The following is a 13,291-nucleotide window of genomic DNA, read 5'->3' on the forward strand; positions in this document are numbered from 1 at the left end:
TACGGCTGCCGATTTGTTAGGCAAAATATGCGCTGCTGTGCATAGAAATATTAAATGGCTAATTGACAAGAAGTGAACATACTTTTGTTTCGCAAAACATCCCAACAATTTTGCTCATCGCTGTACAAGTGGGTGTAACCAAGGCTCGTCTGGTTGTGGCCGCATGTACATAAGACAAACAACGGGTTGCCACGTTACTCAGAGACTATTGAAGCATAATGCGTCAGCAACAGGAGCCTTACCATCTACTCTGACTTTACATTGTCAAGTGTATAATTGGAGGCCGAATTCAAATGAATGCGCAATTTCGTACAGGGACACGAATAAAGAATTGCTCTTAATGGTTCAGACATAGCATAGTGATAACTGTGGCAACGCATGCGTGAGCTAACTGACCATAACTGTAATAAAATAATTGGCCGCATATCTACGTGATTCGCTGCAAATGTCATCGAAAGACGATAGTCTTTTGCCAGGCGTACTGCGTGTGTCCTGGTCTCATCCACGGCCACCCGTGATGCTGTTCTCGTGCCATTTCTGTCTTGGTATGATAAATAGGATGGAAGTTCGTCTGAACAGATTTAATGTTACCACGTTATCATTTCTGGCGTGCCATGTGTTCTTACCTTCCCGACATGTCTGCAATGTTTTGGTGCGTATAGAGCATGATGGTTTGCAAAGAATGATTTGCTAGACATGAGTGTATTGCATTGCGTGGTAGGGTCAATGGCTGATCGCCTGTACTGCCGATGTAGACGCCTGCCGGAATAGGCAGCCCCGTATCGCCAGCAGAGGGCTTTTTTGTGCATAGTGTCGCATTTTCAGAGCAGCCTAAGAAACACTATAGGGTCTTACAATTTCATGTCTATGTATTTTAAACATAACGAACACGCCACTTAATACTTTCGTATTGATATTGTGCCTCAGATAGGAGTAATATTTGCTTTTTGATCTGCAATGTTTTTTATCCTTTTATTTATTTTATTTTTTATACATGTACCTACATCGCCCTTACGGGCATTATTGTAGGGGGGAGAACAAGCAAAAGAATACAGTACAGTCGATATACCGAAAAAGATGGTTGCGGATAAAAGGCTGTATCGTTTGAAAGAACATAGTCATAACAAAGTGAAACAACAAAGTGAAACAACACTGTCATAAATAAGGCATCAAATTGCAAATACAAAGCAAAACGTTGAAAGAGAAGAGTGATATTGGTAACACAGGGCAATAAAAACAAAAAATAATTAGTACGGAACGCATCAGAAATGTACAGTAATGATTAGTTCAACAAAAAATTGTGCAAATTTTTAACAAAAGATAAGGGAGGCGCAGAGACAATTTTCTCTGGCAAGCCGTTCCACTCATGCGTGGTTCTTGGAAAAAAGGCGTATTTGAATGCGTTGATCCTGGAAATGTATTCACGCAGTTTTAAAGAATGGTCAGTACGGGGTGACACATAGGTAGGTGGCCTTATATACTGATCCTTGTCGATGCCTGTTTTGTTCATGAATATGCTGTAAAATAGAGACAGTCGTAGGTATTTTCGCCGGTCAGCTAACAGAGGTCATTGCAATCCTGAACGAATGTCAGCTGATCTTATGGTAAAGTTATAATTGCTTGCCACAAAGCGTGCTGCGCGTGCCTGTACACGCTCCAGGACTTCTATATTTGATTTTGTTGAGGGGTCCTAGGCACTGCAGGCATATTCTAATATGGGACGCACATTGGATATGTATAGTGTTTCTTTCGACTTAGTTGGTGCCTGTCTGAAATTGCGCCTCAAAAAATTTAGCACTCGACTAGCCTTTAATGTTGTGGTGTACACGTATCCCGAAGGAGTACGGCCACCAGCGTGGGTCCGGTCTTAGCGAGCCGCAGGGCACGCGTTAACCGTCGCCGTGGCGGGAAACACGATACTGCTCAAGTCGCAACACTTTATTGTGGCAACACCTAACGCAGTACAGCCCGTTGCAAATAGGCGCGGCGGGAAAGCAAGTAGGCTTATCCACGCCACGGGCACAAAGTACTACACAGGGGTGCCACGAGCACGTCTCCGCGGTAAAGGTGATCCACGGAGACACCGGGACAAAGGGGGCCCGGTTGCTCGAGCGAGGGCAAAGGCGCTCGCGTTGGCTTCGAAGGGAGACGGGTCGGCGTAGCTAGGCCACGCACTAGGACACCGTACTGCCCTTCGGCCGTGAGTACGCAGCGGGGCAACAAAAGGTGAGCGTTCGCATCGGGCGCGAGGCGCCGTCAGCGAAGTCCGACGAGCCCCCGACTGACGGGAGTCGACGGACGAAAAGACAGCGTGGCTCACCGTTTGCTGTCCCGGAGAGTATCTGCCCGCTCCCGACGACGCCAGCGTTGCCAGATTGAAAAAGGGCTTCGACACCAGCGCCTCATGAAAATTTCACCAGATTACACCAGCGCTACAAAATGGCCGCTATGACGTATTTCCGATTCCTGTTTTGTTTTTTGCGCACGTTACAACATGGCGGCTATGACGTATTTCCGGCTCTTGCTTTGTTTTTGCCAGTGTACCGCTGCTGCGAAGCGCGTCTAATGGTGATGTTTCACGTCTCCACCGCTGCACACGTTAGAAGGCTGAAAAAGCGGAAAATTTGAACGTGTAATTGTAGCTGTACGCAAAGCGCACTGAAACAATTAATACTAATTTTTTTACTGCCTCAGTTAGCCACTATACCAATTGAAATCCCCCAGGCGCTGAAATAGACGATAACGTCTCCGACATTGCGGTCGCGTCACTAGATCTAGCAGACGGCGTTTGACAATGCCTGGACGCAGTCGCAGAAAAGCGGCGCGTGCAGACGATAAGTTATCTTTTTTTATTAAGGGCACGTACGCTTGATGTGCTTCGCCTATCTTGACATGAAGGTAATATTTATTCATAAATAGCATGCGAGCATTTATTATTTGACTGGTTACTGTATAATCGGCTAGCTTTTCCAGACAAAGGCAGGGCAGAGCTGTTGTAACTGTCACAAGTCAGCAAGGAATTTATTATAGAGGGAACGCCAGTGGGACGTCCTGCACAAGGAATTTTGAAAGACAAGTCGATTACCTGTGGTTTACATGAAATACAAAATGCCACGTTTGAGTTTTCATTACTTCGAAGTAGTGGTAAAAAAGAAAAACTCCAGCACATTTGAACATACAGTGATGTAGTTTGTCTTGGTTTTTAGGAGCAGGAGAAGCTTCCATTCAGAGCAAGGAAACCGTGGCTCAAAGCAGTAACACATCGCTCGCACACTCCTGCCAAAATATGCATGCAATAATTTCACATAGTCCATTTCACATAGTCACATTTTTCACGTAGTCCATTCACACTGACACAAAATATCTTTTGACATACAAGACACTTCCATCACTGATACATTTGAAAATATGGAACATGAATGAATAGGATGAACAAATGGACAAATATAAGAGCTCACTCCACTGAATTGTACATCTCCGACGTGAATCTTTGAAGCATGTCGTCAGTTACTAAAAACTGCACGCAGCAGCCAGACTTCAATGATAATGTTGTGCGAATGCGCACAATAGCATCCAGCATTTCAATAGACATCTTGTTCCGGTACTTAGTCTTGATGCAGGTTACCTGACTAAAAACCCTTTCGACTGCTGCATTCGACACTGGGCAGGAGAGGCAAGCTAACGCATACATGGCTAACTCTTTGTATGGTTTGTCCCCCACTACGTTTTCGTACTTCAGTACTCCAGTCCAGAATAGCGTGCAGTCATCTGGAACTTTGCTGTCAAAGACAGATTCGTCAGCCCAGACATGCATCAAGATTTTTCTGTATTGTTCTTCCAATACGTCTTGCTCTCCTTCCAAGAGGTGGCGGAAGGGGAGATGTTCAAATGGAAAGCGTGCCATCTGTGACAACACTTTCGACGGGTGAAGGGCACTGAGGCCTTGAAAAAGCTGCTGGTTGCCAGGAAGGCGGTTCTCCACTTCCCGCAGCAAGGCATACAAAAAATCCTGACAACGCTGCTTCATATTTAGTGCCAACGTTTCATTTATGATTGATTCATCACTCTTGCAGCAACGAGCAATCTCATTTCCGAAACGTGCACCGAAGTCGGTCATGGCTATGGAAAGCCTTTGCCCCTCTGTGTTGACGACTCTTGATTTCAGTGCTTTGTGATGCAAGTCAAGCTCCTTATGCATTTTTTCCGGGTCTGCATTGAGCGATTGAAAAAATGCATTTATTTTTTCAAACTTGAGAACTATAGGTGACAAAAACAAAAAATAAAAATAGTTCACGTCGTCATGCAGCATGTCGCAGAGAGTACGAGCTTTATATCTCCCTTCCTGCGAACCCTCTTGCATGGCACACTTGAAGTAAGCCTTAAGTTCTTGCCAGTTTTCAAGCAGTTTCTTGATAATGCACCCTCGCACAAGCCACCGTGTGGAGGATGCCTTCATGAAAGGCAAATTCAGCTTACTTTTCTCATTCTCCTCCTCTCTAAGAGCTTCAAAAAGTTTTATATAGTTCTTACGTCGCAGAGTGCTGTGAGAGAACCAGCCTGGAATTTCAACCAGCAGATAGCCTAAATTAGATGGCAAAACTTTAAATGCTTTTTGTACACACAATGCTAAGGAGTGGCACACACATTTGTTTAGCACACAATTGGGAGATTCTTTTTTAATCCGCGACCACACACTGTTGTGTTCCCCCACCATGACAGCTGCTCCGTCACAGGCGATACCAATGCAATCGGCAAACGCCAGGCCATGCTCGCGAAGGCATTCGGTGAGGGCAAGGAGGAGGGCTTCACCAGTAGCCTGTACCACTGGGTATAGTCCCAAAAAAGCAGTCAAAATTTTCCCAGATTTCTCACTGAAATATCGTGCACAGACTGCAAGAAGCTTTTCAACAGCCACGTCAGTGCTCTCATCTACCATGAGTGAAAATTTTTTCGCTTTCATGTCAGAAATAAGCTCATCTCTGAGAGAAGGCGATACAACTGAGTTTATCAGGGCAGTGCACTTCGTGCGATGAAGACGGAGGTTCTCCAGGGTGCTGCCAGTGCCATTTATTTTAATCACTTCGCTAAGGTGATCGATAGCAGCGGTTGAGCAGTGGCAGCATGTTGCCACAGCTAGTTGCAGCTCAGCTTGCTTCAATTTGTCCGGCACATCTTGATGTTTTTTCGGAAAGTTCAGCACTTGGCTAGTTGATGTCAACTTCACTATTCCCTTATGTTGTGCCCCTTGCGCATGCCTCGTCAGCGTGCCGCGGTGTGGCTTCAGGTTTTTCCGGCAGAGCTTGCAGAACGGAAGCCTCGAGTTTCCTGACGCCACACTTGTCAGCCAAGGAAATTCTTTCTCCCAGGAATCCAAATACTTCCTGCTGCCATCGTACGACTTTTTTGGCCTTTTAGCATGTCCGCGCGCATCACCACCGTCGGAATCACTGTCGCTTTTTTTTCTGCGCTCACTTTGATGATTCATTATGCACTTTCTTTAGCCTAGAAAAGAATAAAAGGAACATAAAAATAAACGATAAGATAGCGTACCACATGACATATAATAAGTGTAAAAGGGGAAAAAGTAATGACAGCAAAGTACATGCAGCCTGCGACGCGATTCGAATTACCACGTGCTATGTGAGGTATCTATTCGTACTCGCAAGGAATGTAATTCATCTACGTACCAAGTGTTGGCGGCGATCTCGTTGTGGCATGGGTCGCACCAATGACTGCACAACCATGCGATGAATCCGGCGAAGCAGAAAGTGGGCTGTGCGAGTCGGGGACAACAGCAACACACACGGCGTGCGTTTCCTTGTGCGGTGTGCAATCGCGTACAAACACGCGCAACGACAAACACGCTGTGAGAGGCACGCCAGTTCACGAGCGCGAGCTTCAATCGTCACTTCCTAAAGCTGTAGAGGTATATACATAACGAAGTGTTGAAAGTCTTGAAGGGGGCAAGAAATTTGCGCCATCTTTGGGATGCAGTAAAAGGCTAACAACATGGTGTAAATTCAAGTGGCAAGCCATTTCCCAAGATTTTTTACCATTTTTCACCAGATTTTGTCTGGTGTAGCCATTTCGACACATCAACACCAGTAACCCCCAAATTTCACCAGATTTTCAGAATCTGGTGCCAAATTTCACCATATGGCAACGCTGCCCGACGCAGCGCGCGAAAACCTCTCGCGAGTCCCCGCGCGCGGCGCCACAGTCCACATCCGCTACCGGGTGAGGGAGTTAAACGTCACTCCGCTCTCTCAGCGCGGCAGACAGCAACGGAGGGCAGACATGTCGGGACATGAGAACGGCAGAAAAGGCGGGAAAGCCCGCTTAAAGGCAGCGGGCCAGCCTCAATTCCCACATCCCCCTCTCCTAAATTTGCCCTTTACCGGTCTGCAAAAGGCAGCCGGGCGTCACCCATGCAGTTAAAATGACACTGCTATGAGCGACAGCTAACCTCAGTCCAGCCCTGTTACTGCTGCTAAAGAAAAAGATTACAAGTGAGGAACAAAAACATAAATAACAAAATAAACACATGACACTATACAAATACTGCGGAAGGGAGCACAGAAACGTGGCACTAGTGTTCGTGGTGCTGAAAGGGGGATAGCGTCCAGTGCGCGGAGGGGCGGTAAAGGCGTGACAGTGTCCGCTGGGTGCGATGCCCGGAAGGGGGGTCTCACTGATGGCTCGTTGCTGGTCTTGTTAAGCAGCGAGTCCGACGAACGCTGCCTCGGCTGTGCTTCGGAGGCCCCGCATTTCTGGCTCGATGATGAAGCTGGAACGTTGCGCGAAGCCGGGCCTCTCCAGTGCTCAGGGAGGCCGACCCAAATTGGCTGCGAATGGCGTTGGCCGGCAGCATATAGCTGCTTTCAGCTGGCCTCGCGCAGGAGCCATGGTGGTAAAGGCAGCGGGGCTTCTTCGACGACGGCCGAGAGCAGAGCACAGCCAGACAGTCTGACGTCAGTGGGTCAATGACCCCCCAGCACCTCCAGCGTCCGCATCGATGGGGGGAAGCCATGACGCACTCTTCGCGGGCTCGCACTGAAGCGTCACGCACTTACACACGCACACACACCGCCGACGGCTGCGCGAGCGTAGGCGCAAAGCGTCCTTCGTCTCTCTCCCCCGGCAAGCACCGACACTCAAGGTCACACACAGCTCCCTTCGCGGTAGACGAAACGAACACGAAAAAAAAAAGTAAACACAGAGCATACTGACACTAAACATCTGGCAAAGAAAACAAAATACAAATAACACTTAATATTAGACAAAAGAAACATAAAATACACATGAACACTTAAAAAAAAGAAACACTGGCAGCAGACAGGGCGGGGTCAACTTCTTTACGAGAAAAGGCCGTAAAGAAGCTAACCTATACTGAGGCTAGACTAAACTGAGGGCCTTCGGTTGCGGAGAAGTCCGCCGTCCGGCGCGAGATCACAAAGGTGACCGCTTCCTCAGATCATACCGGCGCGGGGTCCGAATGCGGTCCGCCGCTCCGGGTGTGCCCCGTTGCTGGCGCGCAGTGCCGCAGGGCTCTGGCGCCAGCTCGTCAGACCGTGATACAAAGGGTTTCAGGTCTGCGATATAGGCACGGCTGAGTTTTCCCGTCTGGGGATCTTTCAGCAAGTACGCGAGTGGAGTGCAAGCTTTCTCCACTCGGTACGGACCAAGCCACTTAGGAGCGAGCGAGGTTGAGAACCCCTTTTAATATGAGCGTTCCAAGATAGGTTGGCAGAAAAAATGACCCCTAGATATTTATATTCTGTTTCAACCGGCAAGGTAGCCCCGGCCATGACGTAATTTGAAATCCGAGGCTGTTTTTTGTTCGTAAACTTCACCAATTTACACTTCGACAGATTTAGTGTCATTCTCCATGAATCACACCAAGAAACTATGGAGTTCAAGTCATTCTGCAATTGAACGGTGTCCGCTTCAGAGGTAATGTTACTGTAAATGCAGCAATCGTCAGCATACAATCGAACACGGCTAGAGAGATTGTCGGAGATATCATTTATAAAAATAAGAAAAAGTTGTCTATGACTTAATCGACAATGCAGCCACCAGTTCAAGATGGCTTGTTGTTCGGCAAGCGCTCAAACTATAGCTGGTTGGCTGAATCGTGTGACAGACAAACAGAAGGACAGAAAGACCGAAGTTTCTGCGTTCAAGTACACCAAGAAAGACTACCGCCTTAAAAATTGAGATTCGCTAAAGGTTATCTCTCGCGTATAGAGCCCTACGCGTGGCAAATTCATTGATATTTCCTACCTTCAAATGCGCAGCTATGTTTTAGTGACTACTTTTTTTCGCCACAGTGCGCCTTTTGAATTAGATGGCTTTCCTTGTGACTAGACCTTTCTCTTTTGTCCGTGTTTGTACGCTCACTAATATTAATTAATAATTGTTGGGGTTTAACGTCCCAAAACCGCGATGCTCATTGTGAGAGACGCAGTATATTGGAGGGCTCCGGAAATTTCAAACGACCGGGGTTCTTTAACGTGCACTCAAATCTGAGCACATGGGCTTCAAGCATCTCCGGCTTCATCGAAAACGCGGCCGCCGCAGCGTGTTTGTACTTTCAGCCTTTTATACGAAAGGCGGTTAGCAAAAGGAAATAAAGTAAGCAAGATAAAGTGCCAAGAAAGAAATAAAGATAGAACAACAATTAAAAGCAGAGCTTCAAAAAAGAGTGGCTGCAAATAGGGTCAATTATAAAAATGGTTGGTGTTTATCGTCCCGAAAATATGACATGATTATGAGAGACGCCGTAGTAGAGAGCTCGGGAAATTTAACACCGACAGAAATTTAACACGAACAATTAAACACATCTAGAGCGTTTTCGCCTCCATCGAAAATGCAGCCACCGCAGCGAACACCTGCGGACTCTTGAGGACTTGTGAAATTGTTGAAGCTGCTTATATTGCCAAAGCGGGTGTTTCTTGTATAAGATGTCCGTCTGTAGCGCTATCAAGCCGTGAGGCCGAATATCTCGATATAAGTTAATCCGGTGACAAAAACGTGTCTGGCATTTTTTTTTTCATATGCATATTCATTCTGCGGTAGCCTGTTTCTTTTTTTTTGTTTTTTTTTAATGTGTGTGTCTATCTTTCTACGTTGCTTTTGATTAAACCTTCAGTTTCTATTAGCGCGTCGTCCTGTCTCCTTCGTGCCTGTCAGTTGTGGTTTTATTTTTCCGTGATTTTTTTTTTTCAATATTAACACCTGCATCTACAATTTGGGGATACTTGCCCATTTGTACAACTGAACAGTTTGTGCACTGTAAACAGAAATAAGCCGAAATGGGAGTAAATGACCTTGTCCTCTAGCGCACACCCAGATGGGAGTTTTAAAAAACCCGTCTCTGGGAGTAAAAAATTTACTCCCCATCAGAAGGGGGTTTTCGCATGGTGTCAGGGGGGTTTTTATTTACATCCATAGGGGAACTTTTTCAGGTCAGTATGGGAGTAAATTTTTTGCATCGACCGAGAAAAAAAATTACGTCAGCAGCCGTACCATGCGCAAGCGTAACTTTAATTACATTACATTTAATACGCACAACAATGATTACAGTACACAAACATTATCACAACGTTCACGTAATATCACAACACTCGCACTCACCACAGCTTGCCACACGCAGTACACACCTACCATATAGTCACCGAGTATATATAGGCACCACATTCTGACCTCCTGTAGCCCAGGTTGAAGCCTTTTTGTTTCTAATAATTAAGCAATAAATACGCACGGCGTAAGTATGAACTTGCGGTGGTCTGATGTAAGCACTTCAGCACACATGCCTTTTATCCTAATCGTGCCTAATATTCAATATTTTTTTACTATAACGAAAAAGTTTTATCAGTTGACGCTCTGTCGTACAGGCTGAATTCGCATCAGCAGTGCTGTTTGTGGACCCGTAAAATGCACTGAATCATACACAAAGTGCGCGCGGCCTTGAATGAACACATTAACGAGGCACATTCAGCAGCTCCAGCGATGAACCGAGGTAGACCGCCGCTACCGCGTTCGACGACTAGGCCTCACTCACGAGTACGGCACGGTGATTCGATGAATGACAGCTGGCGATCACAAAATGCTTGCTGATGTGCAGTTTACGTCTCGTTTTTCCCATGCACAGAAATAGGTGTCCGCTATCCACGCAGTTTAAGCTACGGAGCGATAGACTTAAACGAATGAGACGGTTCGCAGTCGCTGTTCCCGTTGCTCGCATGCATTGCATGTATAGCTCACAGAGCTCGCCACGGCGGCCGGTGCGCAGTGCGAGCTCGATACGATGCCGGCTTGATACCGACGCCATAGCGAGGCCTTCCTACCGCTTAGATGTTGCAGCCGGTGAAATACCGGTGACACTCCGAGAAGCCACTATCGGAGGAGACGGGGCGAGCGCGTCGCCCGCAACTCTCACACCGGTTGCCGGCCAGCCTGCCGTAGTCGAGCGAAGCCTACTTCGAACCGCTTCGAAGTTTTACGGTGCAATCGCTGACGATCGTACTCCGCCTCGTTCGGCGCTCGCCTTGTAGTTAGTCATTGACAGCTGCGGTGGCAAGGCGCAGAAGACTGTTATACATCCCAGCAGCCTTCATTTTTTGTGAAACACATTCTTTGCATCGCCGGTGGTCGGTGCTAGCTCGTAGCGCTTGCCGCGGTGGCCAGCGCACAGTGCGAGTTCGATACGATGCCGGCTTGATACCGACGGCATAGCGAGGCCTTCTTACCACTTAGATGTTACAGCCGGTGAAATACCGGTGACACTCCGAGAAGCCACTATTGGCAGAGACGGGGCGAGCGCGTCGCCGGCGCAACTCTCAGACCGGTTGCCGGCCAGCCTGCCGTAGTCGAGCGAAGCCTACTTCAGACCACTTCGAAGTTTCTGATGGTGAAACTCCAGGAGCAGCCGCTGACGATCGTAACAGCTTACTTTTGCTACCATTAATTTATTCTTCGAAGTTTATTGTTACTCGGCCCTTTGAAGCGTGGCATTCAGGACGTTTCGTTGAGGAATCGGACCGATGTGCAGCGTGGTTTAAGGTGCGAAATATATTGAAATGTTCCCAGTAAATACCAACCGGTCGTTGCTATTCTTCGCTGCACTTATAATTTCGTTGCCTGTTGACAGATGCTTACACGGTTAGCCACACAAATCACATGTGTTTCACACCGACGTGCAAACATATGCCCGTACAGACACATACACACACACACGCACACACACACACACACACGTCACGCCCAAAGAGGGTTTTTAAAGCTCCTATAGGGAGTTTGTAACCACGTGACCTGAAACTCCCTGGGGAGTTTAACAAGGTCATGTCGTTCATAAACTCTGTGATTAAGGAGGGGGCGTTTTACGATGACATGTGCTGAGTTCACTCCCTACCAGGGAGTAAATAATTGGGGCAGGGGAGTTTTGTGGGCTCATGTGCTGGAGAAACTCCCATTTCGGTTAACTTTTGTTTACAGTGTGGCTACAACCCAGCACTTGTCGGGAACACGCCCTGGCCTGAACCAGATACGGTGGTGATACCTGTCTATGATTTGCCGAGCCATCGGCCCCACCACAGATAGCTGTTAACGTATACATGACAGAAATCGACCTACATGCCGTCGGGTAAATTTTTGACTTAAAAAAAAGTACTAACTTGTTCTGGGCCCCATGTATAGACGAATATGGGAAGGTACTAATGCAACTTTTCTCTATCGTTGGGTCATCACACGTTGACTGTGCTTTGAGAAAGTGATAGATAATTTATATTAGTACGCAATCTACTACGAAAAACGAGGAACGCGCCAAGAAGGTGAGTGAGAACAAATATAGACAATGCGCAGTAGCCCGTACTCTACAATTGGAGAGCTGTAAGCAGCTGTCCTTACGACACGGCGAAACACGAGTGATTGGTCCTCCATTGTACATGATGTCGAATTATTAACGTTCCCTCATTGCTCGACCAATGCAGAAGAGTCTGCAAACCTGATATGGTTAGCTTTCCGAGTTCGGTTGTCTATTAAAACACCTTTACTCATTACCTGACGTACAAAAAGCATTCATGAATACAAGCGCAGATCCCGTTTCATCCTTTAACCAATTGACTGCGAGATAATACGAATGATAGGATTGTCGCCTTGAATGAATTGTGCTATTAATTCCTCCCTAAGGAGCGGCTATGTTCAAACTAACGAAACACTATGATAACATGCCAAACACTGCTACTGGGCAATGAGAGACAGACGACTGTGATTGTACTTAGATACCCAGTCGGCTTTTAGTTAACGTGCACGCAGCGAATTTTTAAGGTTCAACAACGCACAGGAGAAATCTAGCTCTCATCGACACTACCTTGGAGGTGAAGATCGATTGCCTATATAAGCGGGGTGGCCTGTGAACGGTTGTGCAGCGCGGGTAGTCGGTTTTTCATACAAGAAACTCGCTAGCAGACGTTGCCTGCGCCGGCGTTGCAAGGCGAGAAAGGGAGACGTAGGAGAAAAAAGGTAGGGGAAGGAGACACGCATGCGCAATGGAGGTGTAAATTGCGGGGAAGAATGTCTACAAGAGAGAGAGAGGGGAGCGAGCGTAGGTTAGCAGACACTCCCTGCGTCGGCGTTGCGAGGTGAGAGGGGGAACGTAGGGGAGAAAGGTGTAGTGGAGAGCATGTGCAGTAAGGACGGTCACGCCGCACCCCGGATTGAGCTCAACGCTAAGCTGAGATGCAATCGCGGAACGATTCAGTTCCCTTATTTTGTGCTTTATGCCGCCATTAGCCGTCTGCGGTCATCGCTTTGACCAGTCGCAGATGGCTAATGGCAGCTAAAAGCATAGAATAAAGGAATAGAGTTGTTCCGCGATTGCACCCATGCTTCGCGAAATAATCGCTCTCAGAAAATTTTGACGAGGTGTTACCTTTGTAACAGACTTGGCCGCGGCGCTTATAATTATCGAATCCGCTTTACGTGTTGCAGTATTATGACGTGCTTTGAATATGCGCAAACTGGGCAGCAAGCCGACGCATGTCACATCGAAGTAGGAAAAGCTCGACAAGCAGCCCGTCATAATGGCAAATAGAGCCAACGGCCACTTCATCGAGGCTAAATGTGGAAAGAAAGATTCCTGTCATCGATGGCGAGAGGACTGGCCGCCCATCAGGCTTAAGTGAACGGACGCCGGCATTACTAAGAGAATCGCTGGAAAACGAATCACCGAATGAAGAGATACCGGAAGCAACACTGGTATTAGGCGAAAGGATTCAGCCCTAGGCAGTGA

Source organism: Rhipicephalus microplus, chromosome 6, assembly GCF_043290135.1.
Source record: "Rhipicephalus microplus isolate Deutch F79 chromosome 6, USDA_Rmic, whole genome shotgun sequence".
Lineage (NCBI taxonomy): Eukaryota > Metazoa > Arthropoda > Arachnida > Ixodida > Ixodidae > Rhipicephalus > Rhipicephalus microplus.